The 21,277-nt window shown below is 50.9% G+C and overlaps 1 protein-coding gene across 8 annotated transcripts in view; it reads right to left on the bottom strand.

Moving 5' to 3' along the window:
* Positions 1 to 21,277, bottom strand: part of GPR55 (G protein-coupled receptor 55) — a 51,522-nt gene that overhangs the window by 17,811 nt on the left and 12,434 nt on the right. The window contains exons 1-3 of one of the 8 annotated variants that reach the window (XR_005030306.2): positions 10,098 to 11,685; positions 9,584 to 9,642; positions 7,972 to 9,073 (exon numbers count right to left, since the gene is read on the bottom strand). The exons of 2 other annotated variants lie outside the window; for them this stretch is intronic. The gene's annotated coding sequence lies outside the window, so the exon portion shown is untranslated. Of the gene's footprint in view, positions 1 to 5,812; positions 6,614 to 7,971; positions 9,643 to 10,097; positions 11,686 to 21,277 lie in introns of those variants that run through there. 5 more of the 8 variants (XR_005030313.2, XM_036912517.2, XM_036912499.2 and 2 more) reach the window with 5 other exon arrangements.

Raw genomic sequence — 21,277 nt, 5'->3', positions numbered from 1 at the left:
ATTAATTATCCTATTTATTCTTTGTGAGCATTTTCTCCCCACTCATTTCCTTCTACCCCTCCCCCACCCCCCACACTTTTATCCTGGTTTTGCTGCATGGAAATTCCAGGGAATTTGGGTGTAATGGGTCCTTCTGTTTCATGAATCATCTTGTAGCATACCCGCACGCCTCCATGGTTAGAGTATGGTATTGATTTCCTTGCTGGAAATGTTTGAATTAATTTTGATGATGATCATTATTATTTTTTCATCTTGGGTTGGAGGATAAAAAAATAGTCCAGTACCCAGGGCCTGGCAGGTCAGGGTTAAGGGAGGCCCCAGGCCAACCCCTGACCCTCCTCCGAGTCAGGCCTGCACTCCTAGTCTCATGCAAAACTCTGTCCCAAGGGTATCTATGAGGCATATACTATCATTAGACCCGTTTACAGATGAGGAAACTGAGGTACAGCAAGGATGAGTCCCGTGCCACATGTGCACCAGGGGCACAGAGCAGAGCTGGAGTTGGCCTGGCGATTGCCCAGTGAGTACAGACTTGTACCTGCCTGGCGGGCACAGGGTGCACACCTGCACCACCTCACTGAGTCCCCACAAAGCCTGATGAGGCAGGGCCTGTGAGCACCCCATTGTATGGGTATGGTAATAGACACGCCGAGAGCTTAAACAACTTGCCCGAGATGACCCAGTTATCAAGAAGCTGAGCAGTTATACCAACCACCCCAGCCTGACTCCAAAGGCGTCAAATGTAATGACACCTTATTTCCACATTCTGCCCTCACAGTGTGACCTCCTCCATCTCACCTCCTGCCCTTGGACCCCCATTGCCACGAGCACACCGTGGAGTCCCTCAGCCCTGAAGGCCTCCCTCCACCCACTGTGGGTGGTACCCCATGCTGCCAGTTCATCCCCAGCCTGGGTCAGCGCCTCACCCCTGCTCCACTCCACCCGCCTGCTACCGAGCCAATGCAGAGCACTCCTGTGGGGCAGAGGGGGCCAGGCAAAACGGTGGTCTTGGAGCACCAGCACCCCTTTCTGGTAAGTCAGTCCCACCCCAGATCCCCCCACCCACCACACCTTTATTTCCAGCTTCACAGAGAAAATCTACCTTGTCAGGCAGGAACCTCAGGCACCTTTTAAAAACTGGCACAGTCTATACACAAGGTGTTTCTGCTGCTCAGAGAAACTCACTTCCCACCTGCAGCCCATCCCACCTGTCCCCCGGGGGTCTGCTCTGTCAGGCTGTCACTGCTGTTTATGAGGGTGTCTACAGGGCAGAGGAAATATTAGAGGATGTCACAAGAACAAAAACCCATGCTCTTCTTGGTTTTGAAGGTAGAAAAATACTCACAAATTGGATGAATACTTGTTCTGTAATCTAAGGTGACCAGAAGTCTTAATTTATGTATTATGTAATTTCTAAATGACACAGATTTCTGTAAAAATACATTAAATTGTTACATAATGCACATAATGTTATGTAGGGAAAGCTATTGTGGAAGGGAAAGTTTTCAGTGTTCATTAAAATACTTGGATGTACACCTTTTCTAAATGGAAAGAACATGGGTATGAATATTTATAAGATGAAAGCCCAGAGGCCTCAACTAGACAGACAGACCTCAGAGTTCTGAACTCCAGAAGGTGTTCATCACGGGGACCGTCCCCATGGGAGGCCAGAAGTCTCACCCGCTCTGGCATCTTCACGCTGCCCAGAGGCTTCCGCAGCCTGGGTCTCTCTTAGTCCTCCCCTCCGTCCCATCCAGGACTCCTGTCTCCTTCCCTGATCCCTGGACTCCTGCAAATAAGCACACCTAGTTCTGGCCCAAGCACTGCCTGTGATAGCCTCCGTGAGGGCCTCCGTTTCCTCATCTCTGCGGTGGACACACTGCCCTGCAGGCAGAGCTCCCCACGACCTTGCTTGCTCTCTAGAAGTACCTGATCCTGAGTGCTAAGGAAACACAGGCAGATGGAACCTGCTGCATTGGCAACGAGGAAGAGAAAGCCATCTAACTATTACCCTGCCACCCCAGCCCCCCACCCCTGCCCTCCCCCTCCCCTTGCCTCTTCCTCCCTACCTGCTACCCTCCCCCCATGACCTCTGCAGGCCTCCACTCTGGGCCCTCAGCCTGGACCTCCTCCTGCCCACCCACTCACCCAGCCACACTCCCGTCTCTCGCCAGCTGTCCCCCTCCCTGCTCCGGAGCCCACAGGCACCCTGATGGCCCTGCCCTGCCAGCCCCCTTCCCCTCCCTCCCTCACCCCTGACTGCCTGGCCTCCCTCTCTGCCCTTCACTCTTCATGTGCCCGGGACCTCCTTTCTGGCCGTTCTCTGGCCTCCAGCCGCCTGGGCAGCCTGCTCACCTGCCCCCTCCCCTCCTACACAGTCCCCTCCTCCCGTCTCCCCTCCCTTGAGCCATCCTGCTAGCAGTCCCAGGGGCCAGGGGCCCGTGTCAGGCACCTGGACCTCTCCAAGCTTCGGGAGTCAGGCACCTGCCAGGCGCAGGGAGCGGCACACCGTGGGCCGCTGCGGGCCCTGGGGCCCCTCCAGGAAGCCTCCGTCTTCACAGTGAGTTCTCAGCCATTGGGGGGTCCGGTCCGTGTTACTGGGTGGGTGCCCCTCCTCAGGATGGTCAACAGGCCAAAGAAAACATACCAAACTGCTTCATGTCCACACTGGGGCCCCCCCACCTGGCTCACAGAATCACCACTGGAAGGAGGCGGCTGGGCTTAGTGGACTGGGGCCCCTGTCCCTGCAGGCTCTGCCCCTCCCTGTGGCTGGGCACAGCCCTCCCATTCACAAGGAGCAGTGGTGCCCTGTGCCTGGGACGTACCACTGCCCAAACCAGCCTCCCAGAAGGCAGTGACAGGGGCTCCCTTGGGCAGGGGAATGGCTGCCTGGCTGGGGAGGCTGTGGCGGCAGGAAAGACGAGCCCTGCTCCAAGGCATTGGCTGGTGGAGGCTTGGAGGGAGCCGGGCGGGAGGGCAGCCTGGGTCCTTCAGGGGAGGCATTCCCAGGCCCTCGCTGCCCAAACTCAGCCTCAGAAGTTTCTGATTTAGGTTTCTGAGGTCACACCTACAGCCACCCTCAAGCATCCTGCCACCCCGGAAGTACTGGGCCAGGCTCTGGACACCCACCTCGCCCCCACCCACCTTGCCTGCCCATATTGTCACCTGCGGTCAGGCTCTTTCCTCGTCCACCTTATACACTTTCCCTTTCAGTGTCAACAGCCCCATTGCCTCAACAGGGAGCAGCCTCGGTGTGCGGGAACCCCGCGCTGCCCCGCTTCTCCACTGCCCCCTTTAACACAAAAGGCTAATTTCTCTTTCCCCAGGTGACAGAACCTGGTGGCTTCTCATGCAGCCTGGCTCTGGAACGACAAACCTTGGTTTATAGCAGATCAGGACCTCTCCATACCTCTCTCACCAACAAACAGTGCAATAAGCTCAAGTTAAGTGTTTGGGTCCCATACGCTCAGCCCCCTGGCCACTTCAGCTTTTTCTGCCTCAGGACCTCTGGGAGGTGGGTATGGAGACCAGACATGAGGCGCCCCACCGCTGTTACTGCACCAGTCTCCACGGAAAGCCCCAGCCCCAAGCTCTTGGTGCCAGGGAAGGTGGGCGTGGGCCAGAAATAGCAGGAAAACTCCGCCTTGGCCAGTTGTAGGGTGGGGAGCAAAATCCCCCAAACTCGTCCTGCTCTAGGTCCCCACACAAAGCCCTCAGGCATCTGAGGTCGCCCCCTGGGCAAGAGGCAGCTTCCCAAGGAGGCCCCAGATTGTTACCTGGGGTGGGAGAGGGTGGCCAGGGCTTTGGGGAGTCCCAGGATACTGGACTTCCGGCGTTAAAGCCAGGACAAGTCCCAACAAAGAGGGAACGAGCCGGCCCGCAGGGCTGAGAAGCTGTGGCGACCGGCCCCTCTCTTCATCCTGAGGCTGTCTCTCCCCGACTCTGCCCCCCAGGGAAGGACACTGTCCTGTTGGGTGGTCAGCCCAGGTCCCTGCTTCCAGCTGCCTGTGCCCAGGAGGCCCTGCTCCTCCGAGGCTCCGGGGTGCGCAGGGGGACCTCTTTCCTCCACCTGCACAGATGAGCACACACAGGCCCCTTCACTGTGGAGACGCCTGGGTCTGAGAGAGGGTAAAAGACGCCTCGCCCAGGTGGTACTTTTCCTCTCTCCCTCACAGAAGACTGACAGGCACCGGGTTTCAACACCACAGTAACCGCATTTCCAAGCCAAGCCTCCCGGTGCCATGGTCAGACAAAGGGGCTGTGTGTTTCCCTGGGCTGTCCCTTCTTTGTCCGTCTGTGGAACTGTCCGGGACACAGCAGAGAAGGGGCTTCAGGCTACATGAAGCAGGCCAGTCTCAAGAAAAGAGTGTATAGGCCACCCCCAGCCCCAGCCCAGCCTCCTGTCCAGATGAGGGGCCCAGGCAGCAAGAACTGACAGGACTCCACAAGTCTGTTCAGTACTTCCTCCGTCAGGAAGACTTTCCTTCTTAAGTGGCCCCTAGGGGGCCTCAAACGGGTGCCACACCACCTTGCCATAAACAGGGCTTTGCCCACTTCCAGCACGCAAGAATGATCTTAGTGTGTGCTGTGGACTTTGCTCAAACCTCCACAGGCTCATGGCCAGGACTGTGCATTTCTACCCTGAGATGCACACACCCAGATGTACACATGGACACGGCGGCACACACACCAGAGACATACCCTAACCTAGAGACACACATGTAAACACATACAAAGATATGTGCACACACAAGAGGCACGAGGACTCACACACACACACACACACACACACACACACACACACACACAGGGCACCCACATAAGCTTATGCTTCTGCAGACATACACAGCCACATTCACATCCAAAAACACAAGAATTTGTCAAATCACACAAAATCACAATCTGACAAATCACACAAATGTGTAAGGAGATCCAAAGTCAGAAAAATATCCCCCCCCCCCGCCACACAGAGCTACACACTCTCAGACAGGCACACCCTGACCACCCCGAGACCCCATGCAGCTCCATCACCTCTGGCTGGTTCATGATCTCCTTTCCCTCCCCATGGCCACAGTCCTGGCCCCCCAGGCATCCCTTATTGAAGGCCCTTACTAGGAGAAAAGGTGGTAGGTCACTCAAGAGAGATACCCAGCGGGAACAGAGCGAGGGTACAGAGCCTGAGCCAGTGACAGGCAGGTATGAGAGTTACCTTCCCACTGTCAGACACAAGGTTCCCTCTCATGGCACCCTGGGCCTGGGTGAAACCCCCAGACCTCCCAACCACCTCAGGATGCAGCTGGAGAAGAATATGAAAATACTGTTGCAAGCTTGCATTCGGAAAGTCATTAAACCTAAAAGATTTTCAGAGTCCCAAACCCAATAAAACAACTAAGGAATGAGTCCTATGAAGAATGATACATGAGAAATGAAGAACATACTGCTTACAGAAGTGAAATACGTGGTTAATTATGGTGTATCTTGCGTGAAAGAGTTGTATTAGATTTTTAGCTATGTGGAATAATACATAAGCAATAATATAACTAAGAAAATTAATTTGGAAAGATTTTTTTTTACTACAAAATTTGTCCACAAACAAACAAGCATTTGACACATTAATAGGAAATATATGGGAAAGAAAATGCTAGTGAAGAGAGGAAAATGAGAGAGTGGCAAATTCATTTTTCCAATACTTCTGTAAAATGGACAAATAAAAATTAAATATAGCCACAGAAAATAAAGTTACAACCTCAGCCCTCAAATATCTTCTTCATAGAACAGGATGGAATTTTGTAGAAGCAGAACAAGTCATATTTATTGAGTTTGACTCAATAAAAGAGGACACCCCCTTGCTAGTTTGCCATATCAGTAAAGTCCAACTTTTCATTTCAGTTCACCAATAAAAAAGATTTATTGAGGACCTGCTATGTGCACAGCCCTTGGGATGCAAAGATAAATAAAACATTCCTTATATTCTAAGGCTTCTTGGAGGATATGAGGTCTGAACTGGTGGCGGAGACATCAAGAAGAAAACGTGGATCGCAGGAGCGGTTGGAACTGATGGGCAAGGGAGCCGAATGAAGCAGGTGAGGGAAGGGCTGTGGAATCAGCAGCGACCCTGAGGTCTCTGGCACCGGGACCGAAGGGCTCCGAGACTGGGCTTGGGGGAAAAGCACTTCCACTGTGGACCTGAGAGTTTGGAGGGCGCAGAGATGCCGTGCCCACCACCATGGAAGCCAGAGTGAGGATGGTCAGTGTAAGGATGGTGGATGAAGCCTGTGGGGTTGTAGCCAATAGCGTGTAGTGCGAGGAAATAATCAAGGAGCTCACATGGGGAAGAGAACTCTTGAAGGGGTTGCCAGAGAGAGAGGCGGCCAGGAAGGCAGAAAGAAGTTGGCCGGAGGGAGGACTGCCAGTCACAGAAGCCGGAGGAAGGACGGAGGCCACGTGCCAGCCAGCATGTGGAGAAGCCCGGCAGGTAGCCGGCGGCTGGCACTAAGCCTTATGTGACAACATCAAACATCTTGTTGACAGCAGCGCTGTCCGTGAAGGTGCGACCCATAGGAGCGGTTCGGAGGATCAACTGTCTACAAAAACTTTGAGTCCAGGATGATCCCTAACAATAAATTAGTTGAAGTGTGTCATAACACAAAAGTGAATGATTAGAATCTCATTTGAGTTACCACTCACGTTATCACGGGCTTATTAAGTGGTTTGGCTGGAAGCTAAGTGGAAAGGAATCAATTATGGTGATTCCACTTATGCTTATAATATAAAGGAATGTAAATAGTGATTCTTTTGGTCTAAACTGAGCCAGATCTCCGATGCCAACAAAAAGTTTCCCTAGTCTTCTAAGTTTATTAATACATTTAAAAACACATGTTAACAAATTAAACACAAGTTTAACAAATTTTAAATTGGTTTCCTTGAATAAGATGGCCATGATTTTAGGTTGGGCCTTACAACACATTCTGGAAGCATTAAATAAAAATGCAGCGCAGCTGACCTTTGAACAACACGGGTTTGAACTGCCATGGGTCCACTTATACGAAGACTTTTTTAAAATAAATATATTGGAAAAAATTTTTCAGAGATTTTTTTGACAATTTGAAAAAAAATTTTGATTTCTCTTTATTGTAAGATTATGGTATATAACACACACAACATATAAAATAAGTGTTAATTAACTGTTATGTTATCGGTAAGGCTTCCAGCCAACAGTAGGCTATTAGTAGTTAGGTTTTGGGGGAGTCAAAAGTTATAGGCAGATTTTGGCTGTAGGGGGAGTTGGCGCCCCTCGTCCCCAGGTTGTTCAAGGGTCAACTGTATATAATAATTTACGGTTTCTTATTTTATGACTTCTAGGTTAAAATGTGAGAAATTGAAAAAAGTCTTGCCCTGACTTGTTTTAAAAAACATCATGTTGCAAAGGCCTCGTTGAGGAGAATGGTCAGTGCTAACTTCCCCAAACCTGTAAACTGCGCAGCACAGACAGATGCCGTCAGAATCCCCAGACAGAATAGAAAAATTTACCAAAGAAGCAAGATACTTGAATCTTTTAAAGTTGGGTTAGTTGTTCTCATATCAATAATTGGAGCATTGTGTGAAACCTCTCATAAAATGCTGGCAGGCAAGGACCTTCTGAACTGCCCCTTGAGGAAGTGAGACCATCAGGATGGGCTTCATAGAGAATTGATTTTCTTTACAAAAGACCATGTAATTCCATTTACTCCTTCTGAAATATATGAGAAGCATGATCAAAGTTCTCTTTCTGTAACCACCAAAACATGGTTGAGCCAGCCCTGCATACCTTGGTCTTTTGCCCTGTTTTTCTATGAAATGGTTTAAATATTTTATATTGCTCTGAGAAAATTTGTTATTTCCTGAGGGTGTCCCATGCCTGAAAAGCAGGGGCAGCCTGGCTGGTGCTGCAGACGCTGGAATAAGGAGAGTGAGTGAAGATGCCAGATACTCTTTCAGCTTAATTCTACCAGCTCTGGAAATTATGAAACTCTTCCGGAATCCAAGCCGCAGACAAAGTGCAGAGGCTGGAGGGGGCTCTGGGCCCTTGCACCCAGCAGTCTCCCATTAACTGGGACAGCCATAAGCATTCTATGGCGTCTCACAGCCTTGCCTCTTTTTCATTTCCCTGGACAGCAGAAGGGTAATATTTTGGGTGGGAAGAAATAAGGCATCCAAGTCCAATGACTTGTTCATAAGAACCATGACTCCAGCTGCATCTGTTCGGAGCTCAGTAAAGAACTCTTAGCTAAGTAGGGGAGACTGACCTTTCTTAAGGGCTCATTAAACATTGTCCCCAAGTAGCACTGGGGAGGAAAATCAGCAATGACATGGCTCCCACCTCCTCACCTGGGGTCAAAAGCATCACGCACAGAGGGCTCTCTTAAATGGGCAAGTTGCAAGATGGAGGGTGGCAGACTGGCCATCAGGGAGTCCCCCTGAAAACATCTTCCCCCTATCTCTCCATTGCCTGCAGCCCTGGGGCCAGGGCTGAGCCTTCAGAACCCACTGCTTACCATTACCCCCAGGCAGGGGCTGAGGGACTCCAGGGGACACTGCTCCTTTCCCATGGGTCCAAGGAACAGGATCATTGGATACCTTCCTTGCGTGGGCATTGCAAGCTCTGTCCTTGGTCAGCCCTGTCTGAGATGCTGGTGTCCAGGGGACCCAGGAGGAATCACAGGTCACAGAAAGAAGGGAGAGTCCTCAGGGATGGGTTAACTTGGAGCCTGGGAGTGACGAGCCCCAGATGATTCCCAGAGAAGTTTCCAAACCAAAAAGGGTGGGAGTGGTCTGGAATGTTCTTCATAGAAGCAGTCCACTTCGGTTGCCCCAAGAAGACTGTATCCTCATGCTGCCTGGCTCCCTAGGGCTACGGAAGTCTGGGGCTCCATGGACATTCATAGCGGCATCTCCTAGGGCACCTGAACAGGAGGCTGGTGGCCCTCTGACATCAACGTAAAGGTGTCTGAGGGTCTTTGGCAATGACAGGGGCCCAAATGTGTCCATTTAACTCACTTAGTAGAGGGAGGGACCAGGAGTGCACACCTAGAGCCTGAAGTGAACAGAGAGGTCCCCATATTGATCTGGAGAACTGCTGTGTATGCTCATATATGTGGTGTGGGTGGGTGTGCATGTGTGCACACGATGGACAGGAGGAAGCCAAGGGTCAAGACTCAGGTGCAGAAGTGTGGAAGTGGGCATAGCAGGCAGGGCAGACCCTTGTTCTGAAAGCAGGGTCAGTGCTGCCCACTCAGGCAGCAAACAGGCTACAGCAGTGAGGGGCCACACAGTAAAGTGACATCAGTCAGGTCCTTGTAGGGTAAGGATGTATCTGGGGACCATCCACCCCTACCCTCCAGACATCTCCCCGGCCTGTCCCCCGCCCCCAGCAGCTCTTGGAGCTATTTCCAGCAGACCCAGGGCCAAGGTGTCTTGCTGGGCTCCAGGAAGAGCCAGTCCTCCCACCCTTGGACTGGGTGGTACCCCCAGAGTCCTGCCATGTTGGACCAGGGGCATGCAAATGGCCTGGGGAAGCCGGAGCCTCCCTGGAGTAGGTTCTTACCTGGCTCTTTGGCCTGTGCCAGGACCTGGGCCCAGCAGAGGTTCTGCTCCAGGTAGGACCTACTCCCAGGGCAGATGGTGGGAGAGAGGAAGGGGACCAACTACTCAGGAAGGGTCTTGTGGAGGGGGGTCCTCACACTTCACGCAGCTCCCCGTACTCGACATTAGAATTCAGAGCTCAAGGTTGGGATTTCCTGGCAGACTGCATTCATTTTATAATCATTTGCAAACTTCAGGCCATCAGTGGGAAAGATCTGGGCTCCCCTGGCCCACAAATGCTGTGAAGCCGGGAGTAGGGGCAGTAGTCGGAGGGTCTCTCTTCAGAGCATGAACTCTTAACAGCACAGGAAGGTGGTTATCAAGACAGAAATCTACAGGGACCAAAGGAAAGTCTAATTCTGGGCCCTGACCACACCAGGCTGTGTCTGCCTTGCAGGAAGCAGGCTGCCGTGCCCGGTTTGTGAGTTCTCAGGGGCCGGCCCTCCCCACACTCAGTCAGTACTCCCAGGACTCACCTTCCTAGCAGGACACACTGCTACTTTTTGGCCACCGCAACTCGAAGTCTGGCCCAGCTGGGCAGACAGATATAAACAGGGGGTGCCCGCATTTCTGGCTGGTCCAGCCTTTCCTTGCTTCTGTCCTGGGTGCGAAACAGGAGTAATGCTGCTGCACTGGGGCCCATAGGGACTGAGGCAAAGGAGGGCGGGGGAGGCTCAGAGAAGCTCCCCAGACAGCCTTCACCTCCAACTGGACCTCTCCCCAGCATCCCCCAGGAACCTACAGCTGCCCCAGGGGAGCTGCAGGAATGCAGTCCTGACCTGGCTGGAGCTGACGGCCAGCCCCAACTACAGCACTGAGCCCCTGCACCCTGAGTGCCCGGGAGCCACAGTGGGCAGGGCACTTTGCCCGCACAGGGGGCCCAGCCCTCCCCACAGCCTCCACACCCCAATGCCTTAGAGCAGGGCTCCACCCTCCTGCTGCCACAGCCTCCCCCTCCAGACAGCCTTTCTCCTGCCAAAGGGAGCACCAGGCACCGCCTCCTGGGAGGCTGGTTTGGGGAGTGGAGTGTGTCCAGGTTCCTTCTGAATGAGGAGGGCCGTGCTCAGCACATAGAGGGGAAAGGCCTGCAGGGAAAGGTGCCCTGAGCCCACTGAGCCTGGCCATGCCCTTCTAGTGGTGGCTGAGAGCCCAGAGGGGCCCCAGTGTGGACACAAAACAGCTTCATATGTTTTCTTTGGCCTGTGGACCACCTTGAGTAGGGGCACCCACCCAGTGACACAGGCCAGACCCCCAGATGGCTGAGAACTCACTGTGGAGACAGGGGCTCCCTGAAGTGCCCCAGGGCCCACTGGGCTTTCCCCACAGCTGCCCACTGGGCCCCAGGGCCCAAGGGGCTGCCCCATAGCTGCTCATTTCCCTGCCAGCAGATGCCCAACACCCAAACCTCAAAGAGATCCAGATGCCCGCTGACAGGGGCCCCTGGCCCCTGGGACTGCTAGCAGGATGGCTCAAGGGAGGGGAGATGGCAGAAGGGGACTGCGTAGGAGGGGAGGGGGCGGGTGAGCAGGCTGCCCAGGCGGCTGGAGGCCAGAGAAGGGCCAGAACGGAGGTCCCAGACAAAGGAAGAGTGGAGGACAGAGAGGGAGGCCAGGCAGTCAGGGGTGAGGGAGGGAGGGGAAGGGGGGCTGGCAGGGCAGGGGACGCCAGGGTGTCTGTGCAGGCAGCAGGCCTTATGGGCTCCAAAGTGAGGAGGGGACAGCTGGCGAGAGACAGGAACGTGGCTGGGTGAGGTGGGTGGAAAGTAAAGTTCCTACGGCCAGGATCCTCACCTGACCATTAATTACTTGATGGTGTAATTGGCCTACTGCAAGGCAAAGGCTCCCACACCCGCTGGCAATGAGCTATTACTGACTGAGTCACTATATAAAAAGCTCTGCCCGTGCTCTGGGAGGAGGCAGAGGCAGTGGTGGATTATGCGCCTGAAGACTGCTGGGTACAGACGTGATTCTAGTGCTCAATTTACCACCGTGAGAATAAATGTGAGTATAAACCCTTTTACCCCAAGAACATTTTGTTGTCATTTGAATCCACAGTGAACTTGCCCGGGGCTGAAACCCTCAGGCACAACAGGTGGGAGAGCAGGAGGGAGTTTCAGGTGGGGGGCCCTGAGTGGGGGCGCCTGTGTAAGGGTAGCAGGGAAGGGGGAAGGGGGAAGAGAAGGGGGAGGGGGGCAGGGAGTGGGCCAGGGGTCAGGGTTAGAGTAAGGCTGCGCTCTCTTCCTCCTGCCAAGGAACAGAGTGAGAGCCGGGGTGACGGATTCTGAGTTCTGCCTGCCTCTGTTCCCCTAGGATATGTCCTCGTGAATTCCAGGGAGAATTCACAGGCAGGGAATTCCAGGGAGAGAGAACCAGAAGCCCCGCCTGCTGCACCCCTGTGCCCACCGCAGAGATGAGGGAACCGAGGTCCGGGCAGAGACGACCTGCATCAGTGCTCAAGCTGCAACCAGGTGTGTTTGTCCCGGGGCAGGGCCACTCTACAACCTGAACCAGCCCGTATGAGACCCCGGTCAACGTCTGGGGACCCTGGCTTCCTGCCCCGTCACTGCCTGGGAGCATGGCTGATTAGTGCTCCAGACTGGCACCTTCTGCCCAGGCACACCCTCCCTCTCCCAGCAGTTTCTTCATGGGAAGGGTCAGGAGGCTCAGCCAGTCCCTGAGCTTGGGTGTCTGGGAAATGTCTGGGCTCAGGAATTTTCTGGAACAGTTTGTCTCTGGACATCCCTGGCCCAGGAGGGCCAAGGCAACAGAGGTAACAACGGAGTTTTTGCCAGGAAGCAAGAGTCTCAGAGTCCCCGTGGGGCTCTGTGCCAGGACACAGCGAGGCAGGCGTGGGCGCCCAAGGCCGCCGCCCCCAGGCCCAGGAGGAAGGGCCCTGCCAACAGGCCAGAAGCCTCTCTGGGAGACAGCTCCTGCCATTCATCACTCACACAGCATTGGTCATCCCTGTGCTATCGGGACCCCAGGAACGGCCCCAGGGACACTTCCCAGGACAGTCCTGGAAGTCACCTAAGTCTGGACACCAGACTGGGGCAAACCTGACGTGGGAAGGGGAGAGCCAACATCCTCACCACGGGGCTGAATGATTAACAACAAAGCTTAACACCCAAGACCAGGAAACTGTTTCTGGGGTCCCGGGGGACTCACCTCTTGAATCCTGTCGACCCTCACGTCCTCTCCTCTATACGCTCGTTGTTTTCTAACAAATGCCCAAGATGCCCAACTGCCATCAAGCCATCCCTGTCAGATCCCATCATGCCCTCCCCCGTCTCCCTTGGTCTCTGAGCCTGTTGCAACAACACTTCAGGCCCTGGGGCCACCATGCTTCCCACTCCACCAGCTCCTAGCAGCCCCCCACCCCCTCCCATCCTCACCTGCCTCTTTAAAAAGTCTCCCTTGGCTGTTGAGAGGGGCCCAGTGCCTGCCCCACAGTGAGGGAGCCAAGCCCGTGGGGAAAGTACAACTGAGCCCCAGGCAGCATGTGGGGTCCGAAAGCCAGGACGGCAGAAGCACAGCTCCCCCTGCCCAGGTGGACACAGGGGCAGCAGGTCCAGCCTCCCGGTACCCGCAGTGGCCCAGCTTGGCAAGGCAGCACCTGTCTGACCCCCGTGCACCTAAGAATGGTGGGGAGCCATCAGACACCCCCTCCAGTAAGCACTGGGGGCTCTACATCAGGGGCCACACAATGATCCCTGAGCCAGGGCCGGGGGAGGAGGCGGGCAGGGAGGAATTAGGTGGTTAGTGCAGCCAGTGGGAGCCGATGGCCCAGGCTGTCAGGACAGGGCTTTTCCGGATGTCAAGTACAGATCCAGGAAGCCCCTGGGTCCTGGATGCTGAGCCCCACCCTCCCCACCCTTCTGCAATCCTGGGGAAAGAGAAGAATCCTGACTTAAGCAAGACTAAGGGTCCTCCAAACAGTAATCAAGTCCTGGAACAAATGAAGAAGCTAGAGCCCATTACACCTGAGGTTATGACCTGGGGTGTGACCTGCCTCATCAGAGGGAAGGCTTGGACCCCGGGAGCTGCACCCCACAAGTTTAGAGGTGAAAGGAAGCAAGCTTACAGAGGGGAATGGGGGGACTTGGCTTCCAGGAACCACTGTGGTTAGTCCGCAGCGGAGATGACTGTGGTGTGGCACGAGAGAGAGCTCTCAGAGTGAGAACGAGAGTGGGCGTGGGAGCACCCCCGAGGGTGACTCCACGCTCAGGTCAGGCGGGCGCGTGTCTCAGCCAGAGGTGGAGACGGCCGTCGGGAGAGGAAAGGATATGACTGAAGGCCCCGTCACACATGACCCTGGGCTTGCTCATCATGACCTCTCGGGCGCAGGGGGGGGTCCCAGAGCTAAAGGCCGCCCACTGCCTGTGCTCAGGAGGCCCTGATGCCCTGCAAGTGGCAGCCTTGTGCTGGTTCCTGCAGAGGCAGCGAGGAGCCAAGATGCTGCTCCAGCCACAGGCGTGCCTGGTAGAGGAGGCAGACACCGAGGATTTAGATGCCCGTTCCCTCCCCCGGGGGACAGGAGCCAGCCCTCTCCCTGCGCATGGCTCCCTCCCCCAGACTCTCAGCGGGGGACGTGTGCCTGCTGGCCCAGGCCCTGGGTCACAGACAAAAGAGGACAGAGACAGTGGCAGGAGCTGGGGAGGGGAAAGCCCTACTGGCTAAACTGGGGGAGGGGGACTGGGTGGTTGGGATTTGCGAAGAAAAGAGAGAAAGAGACTGAAAGAGTGAGTTCCAGGAGGCAGCTGCCTTCTGTGTAGAGTGCACTTCAAGGGTCAGTGGGGAGAGGATTTCAACTTTTTGCTGGGCGTTGAGAATGTACTCCCAAGTGACTCAGTTTCCTCAACAAACCAGTGACATAAAGAAAAGACAAGGGAGACTGTTCTAGAATGCAACATGTGCCTTCATTTGGGTCCTGACATGATTTGAACAAACCAGCTGTAAAGACACTTTTGAGACTATTGGGATGGTCTGAGTATGGATGGAGTGACAGGTAATACAAAAAAATGATGTTTAATTTTGTTAGCATGATGGTGGCATGGTGGGTGCATCAAAGTGTCCTTAACAGAAGAGATGCACCCTGTAATGTTGTTAGGCTGAGCTGTCATGAAGTCAGTGGGGCTGGCGGTGGGGAAGAAATCCACAGAAGGTTGGTGGGAGCTGATGTGGCAGCTGCACAGGGTGTCCCATGGGCAGGGTGAGGTCCCCCTGCAAGCCACCACCGGACTGGGCTGCAGCGGGGGCCAAGTTTCTGCTCTGGCAGAGTCAGAAGCAAGCAGGCCTAGCCCCTTGGGGACCTCCTGGGCCTATTAGGGCCATGGTGGGTGGGAACTCAATGTGGTTTAGGTTCCACTGGAGTTCTTTGAGACATGACCCCAAATTGAAGAGCAGAACATCCTAGTCACATATTTTAGTGAATCCCCAAAAGTAAGAATTGTCACAGGTTCATGCTTACCCTTGGCCGACCTAACCTGTTATCAACTTTCCCATGGTGACTTTGGTGTACTCAACTTTCCAATGGCCCAATCACCTTGGCCACAATACAGACCAACACACCCACCCCTTTCACACCTCCAATCCAGAGAGATCCATTAGCTATCAAATCAACACTGAACTATGAGCTGTTCGGGCATCTGCCTCTTTTGGTCTGTATTGCCATAGTTTTGCTGGTCATGGGACTACCTCACTGAGGTTAATCCGTGTTGTTTTATGACTGTAGATGGAAAGTGGGAAAGTGAAAGCATTGACACCAGGGATAGGAAGCAACAATGCAGACAAGACTGAGATGGAAAGCATGAGATGTACCGAAGCAGCCCACCCTGAGCCTCAGTCAGCTGCCCCTTGGACGCAAGCCAGCCAACCACACTCCAGCGTGGACAAGAACACAAAGAGCACGTGTGCAATCTATGCAGACTGAGCCTAAGCTGCAATTTGTCACTAGGGATTTTGTTCTGTTTTCAACTCGGCCGGAAACAGAATCCATCCCACACTCCTTACGCTTTTCCTACTAATACTGAGTCTATTTATTGTTAGACTTGATTCAGTGCTGATTTTTTTTTCCAGTTCACTGTACTATTTGCAACCATGACAACATCAAGCAATGTAATTTTTCTTTCCCTCCTTTCCAATACTCCATTTAAGAGAAAAAAACATTTTCCTCCTTCAATTATCTAAACCAAAAAAAAGTTTCTAAAAAAACAGTTCACCATTTCTCCCAACCCTCACCCCCTGCCTCTGGTAACCATTAATCTTTTCTCTGAGTTTTGAGCTTGTTTTTTTTGTTTGTTGTTGTTTTTTTTTTAGATTCCACATATAAGAGAGATCGTAGGGTGTTTGTCTTCCTGTGTCTGACTTATTGCACTTAGCATAATGCCCTTGAGATCAATCCATGTTGACACAAATGGCAAGATTCATTCTTTTCTATGGCTGAGTAGTATTCCATTGTGTCATTGTGTATATATACCACATCTTTATCCATTCATCCATTGATGAACACAGGCTGTTTCCATATCTTGGCTATTGTAAATAATGCTACAGTGAACATAGGAGTGCATCTTTTTGAATTAGTGTTTTTATTTTCTTTGGATAAATAGAAATAGAATTGCTGGGTCATATGGTGGATCCATTTTTAATTTTTTGAGGAACCTCCATGTTTTCCATAGTGGTTGCACCAATTTACATTCCTGCCAACAGTTCACTAGAGTTCCCTTTTCTCCACATCCTCACCAACACTTGTTATTTCTTGTCTTTTCAATACTAGCCATTCTAACAGGTGGGTATGATATCCCATTGTGGTTTTGATTTGCACTTCCCTGATGACTAGTGATGTTGAGCATCTTTTCATGTACCTGTTGGCTGTCTGTATGTCTTCTTTGGGGACATATCTAATCAGATCCTCTGCCCATTTTTTAATTGGGTTGTTTGGTTTTTTGCTATTGAGCTGTATGAGGTCTTTATATATTTTGGATATTAGTCCTTTATCAGATATATGTTTTACAAGTATTTTCTCCCATTCAGTAGGTTGCCTTTTCATTTTGTTGACGGTTTCCTTTGCAGAAGCCTTTTAGTTTGATATATTTATTTTTGCTTTTGCAGCTTTTGCTTTTGGTGTCAGATTCAAAGAATCATCACCAAGACCTAGTCAAGGAGCTTATCATCTATGTTTTCTTCTAGGAGTTTTATGGTTTCAGGTCTTATGTACAAATCTTTAATCCATTTTGAGTTCATTTTTGTGTATGGCATGAGAGAGTGGTTGAGTGTCATTCATTTGCATGTGGCTGTCCAGTTTTCCCAGCACCATTTATTGAACAACTGTCCTTTCCCCATTGTATAACATTGGCTCTTTTGGTGTAAATTAATTGACCATATATTCACGGGTTTATTTCTAGGGCCTCTCCTTTGTTCCATTGATCTATGTGTCTGTTTTTAATGCCAATCATACTGTTTTAGTCACTGTTTGAAGTGCTGCCTTTTAAATCCTGCTGTGTTCAACTTCAACTAGTTCTCTCGCCAAGTCTAACATAGCCTGCCCATGGCTCCCAGTGAGGGCTTCCTAAAATACAGACCTGGCTCTGGTCCTGTCTGGGCAGCAAGTGCCAGGCAGCTTTGGTGTCCACTAAACTCCCAATGGGCCCTATAGTCCACACGCCCTGTGGGCCAAGAACCAGGAACCACTGACTGCCTTCCAGCTGCCCTCACCCAGCCCCATTAGATAGGGGGTGGCCCTCGCTCTTGGTTCTCTCAAGATGTCTCAGGCCCTGCCATTGCCCTCACCGGCGTCTTCCTTCCCTTTGTGAAGCGAAGCACTGTCCCCCTTGCCTGGTCTACTGTCGTCTCTCTGAAAGCCTTTGATCACAGCTGCTTAGCCAGAGGTTTCTCCTGTCACCACTGAAAGGGCATCACAGAATGAGCTGAAGCACCACACCCCACCTGACTAGCTTCCCCTCCTTGCCCCCCTTCTTTCCCAGCTCAGGGCCTCTAGATGACTCTGCTCTCTGCTTCTACCTGACCACTCCGAGCCAGGAGAACAGGACAGATTAGAGAACCCTTAGTTTTGTTTCTTGTTGGGAAAAAGAAAATCAGCAAACACCCAAATAAACATGGACAAAAAAAAAAGAAAATGTTCTCCCACAAGCCCATGCTCAATGTATTAAACAGACCCACCTCTCCGTTGCTCCCTTCAAGGATTTACCTCCAGCAGCCAAAGTTTCCCAAGACTGGTGAGCACACAGAGTCCATTTTATAATTTGCTTTTTTTCATTAGGGCTATATGGATATATATAGTCATTCCACCCTAGTACATAACCTTCATAATTATAATTTAAAACCACAATATATTAAGTGTATGTACCAGTATTTATTTAACAACTACCCATTTATATATCATTTAGACAGTTTTTCCTTCTTTGGGAATTACTGTTTTAAAATATGCCCCCTAAAGGAGGATTCACTGTATCAAAGGGCATTGTTTGCATGGCCCTTGATACATATTATTAGATATCTCTTCCTGGGGAATGGAGAGGGGGTTTGTATCAATTCCCCTGTCTGGATCAGTGATTCTCAAAGTGTGGTTCAGGCACCCCTGAGGGGTCCCAGGGACATTTTTGGGGAATCCACAAAGTCAAAAGTATTTTTATAATAATATTAAGATATTAACCATTTCTGCTCTTTTCCTATCATGAGTATACACTAGGGTTTTTCAGAGGTCCATGATATGTGGCATCACAGCAGATTGAATGCAGAAGTAGAAAGGAAAGGCCAACCATCTTTTATCAAGCCAGACATCAGACAGATTTGTGAAACTGTAAAAATAATGCCTCTCTTTTTACTCAATTTTTTTTTGTTTTGGAAAATGTAATTGTTTTTCATACAAATGTTATTTATGTAAATATCTTAAGACTTTGTTTTAATTTCTAACATAGTAAATACTGAGAGATAACTACATAAATAAAAGTTTTGAGGAGGGAGTCCTTAATAATTTTTAATAGTGTAGAGGAGCCCTGAAGTCCCATAGTTGGAGAACTGGAGGCCGGGACCCAACGTGGCAGGGTGCAGGGTGCAGGGCTAGCTGAGTGCGGCTTGTTCTGACCGTCGCCTTCCAGCCTGTGTCTCAGGCAAGGCATCTAGGACAAGATGCAAAGCTAATCTTCACTTCTTCCTTGTTATCTTTCCTCCCATTCTTATTTCTTCTGCTTTTCCCACCCCCTCTTCCTGGCTTTTCTCCCTCCCCCTCCCCGGGCCAAAACTCTCAGAGCAAAAGCGGCACCATAACACCACCTAGCCTTCTTCATATGAATTGAAATTTTTTCCCCCATATCTAAATAGACTTAGTGACATGCGAAATAGGCTTTTCATTATTACTCATTCCATTCAAAAGAGCTAATGTGTATTTTAAAAACACATCTTCTCATGTAATCAGTCAACTGAAAATGAAAATGAGATTTTTTTCATATCAAATTGGCAGAGATTTATGAAACGGCCATTCTTGGTGCTGGCTGGCAGAAGTCTACAGAGAAGGACAGGCTCGCTCAGTTTCTAGAAGGCGATTTGGCAGCATGCCTTAGGAGCCTCAAAATAGCCTGGTCTTTGACCTAGAGGGACATAAACATCTATCAGCTCCACTTTGCGCCAGATTCAACTTGGGTCCTGAAAAGCGAGTGTAAGAAGGGATTTTTTTTCCTTGGTCTTTGTGCCCAGAGAAGAATAAGAGGGATTTCACTGGACTTCAGGGGGAGATGACATATTCAAAGGCAAGTCCTCCAGCAAGCAGGAGGCGAGGGCCTATAGAGAGGGGAAAGTGTGGGGGAGCCCCGTGGGTGCCGGGACCCTGAAAACCTGGGGACTGCCTCGAGCGTTCTGTGTTGGAATGCTCTCCTGTTCTCCCTAAGCCTTTAGTAACAGGATGACACAGTCATGTCCATGATAGCTGCCCCTAGCCCCAGGCAGGCTGCACACGGGCCTAGGTAGGTGTCCCCTGGCCCACCCCCTGACAGAGTGTAGAGGGCAGTGCCAATGCCCATCCATGACAGTCCTTTCTCGGTGTTTCCATGGCAACAACCAAGCCCTTGCCCTGGCCTGGGAGCCATCCTGTCTCCTGAGGGGGCTCAGCTTAGCCCTCTCATGGTCTATTATTATCTGTTGGTTTTGAAGCTTAGTTTTCAGAAAAATGTTATTTGCCTTTATTTCATGTCACTGGCAGAAGCCGCCCAGTAGTTCTGTGCACTGACAACTCCTCCTCCCAACTTATCTCTTCTTGAGACAAAAAAAAATCCTTGGAGATAGGTGTGTGACGATGACCAGCCTGGGCCCCAAAATGACTGTGGGTACCCCTCTGGGAGGTTCCTTTGCCTCCCTCCCCAGAGGCCTCATTACCCACATCATCTCCTTCAACAGAAGCCTGATGAGTGTAGACGACACAGCGCCTCATACCCAAGTTGCACTTATGGTGTCACTTTAGAAGCCTCTTTAGCTTGAAGACCAGCTTTCCCCTTACACTGTACACTCAGAATCTATAACCTTCACATTCTCTGGAGCTCCTGGACGTCAGTGTCATATATGGCAACCTGTTCAACATCCCAACAGAAAGAACGGTGAGATCCTTCCCCACCAGCTTACCTTTCACCACTAAGTAGCTGGCTGACCTTTGAAATGAGATATTTTACTCCTCTAGACCTCCTTTCATTCCATAAATATTTATTAAGCACCAGTCAAGGGCCAAGCAGTGCCTTAGGAAAGTTGCTAGAGAAATAACAGTAAACAAAACAAACAAAAATCCCTGCCCTCAGAAGCTTACATTCTAGTGGAAAGAGACAGACAACAGACAAATAGCTAATATACCCAAGGTCAGGTGGTGCCAGGCACCAAGGAGAAAATTAAAGCAGAGAAGGGTAATTGGGAGTGACAGGATCAGGGTTGAAATATGAAATACAATAGCCAGAAAAGGCCACACTGAGAAGGTGAGCAAAGACCTGAAGATGAATTCAGTTCCTTGTTTATAACATGCAGATGGTAGTATTTATCTCATCAAATCGTTGTGAAGATGAAATGAGTTATACATACAGAGCACTTAGAGTATTGTCTCTGGCCCATTGTAGGTACTTAATAAATATTAGCTATTGTTATCATCATTACTTAAATAAATGCTTTTTTGAAAACTTTAGTGTTCTTCAAGCATCTAATTTGGTTCTGGGAATTCAAAGATGGCAAATGCAGCATGCACACCATTATACTCTCAAAAAACCAGGACACCACTAATTAGTTACCGCACTCTTTCTCCCTGAGCCAGGAATCCTTCTTAACATAGCTTCCTATACAGCCTCATCAAACACTTGGAATTGTCAGGTGAAAAGAAAACCGTATGTGCCATCCCTTGATTTAATGGTAGTTAGGGACAGATTCCTCTTTTATATGCCCCCCACTGTTCTTAACCATTTTACTATGTGACAGTAATTCTCTCCATCAACAAGTGCTGTCATCCATCTCATTCATTCTTCTGGCAAAATGATAATCTCCATCTGCTTTGAGTAGCAAAGAATAATTCATAGTCCACTATGGAAATTATGTAAAAGAATACAAACCACCCTACACCAATATTGTCTAATGAATATGTGTTATTTCCTCAGGGCTCACCCAGTCAAAAGACCTTG

Source organism: Manis pentadactyla, chromosome 6 (genome assembly GCF_030020395.1).
Source record: "Manis pentadactyla isolate mManPen7 chromosome 6, mManPen7.hap1, whole genome shotgun sequence".
Taxonomy (NCBI): domain Eukaryota; kingdom Metazoa; phylum Chordata; class Mammalia; order Pholidota; family Manidae; genus Manis; species Manis pentadactyla.
Note: the sequence above shows the minus strand (reverse complement) of the source record. Positions and strands in the feature narration are given on the sequence as shown.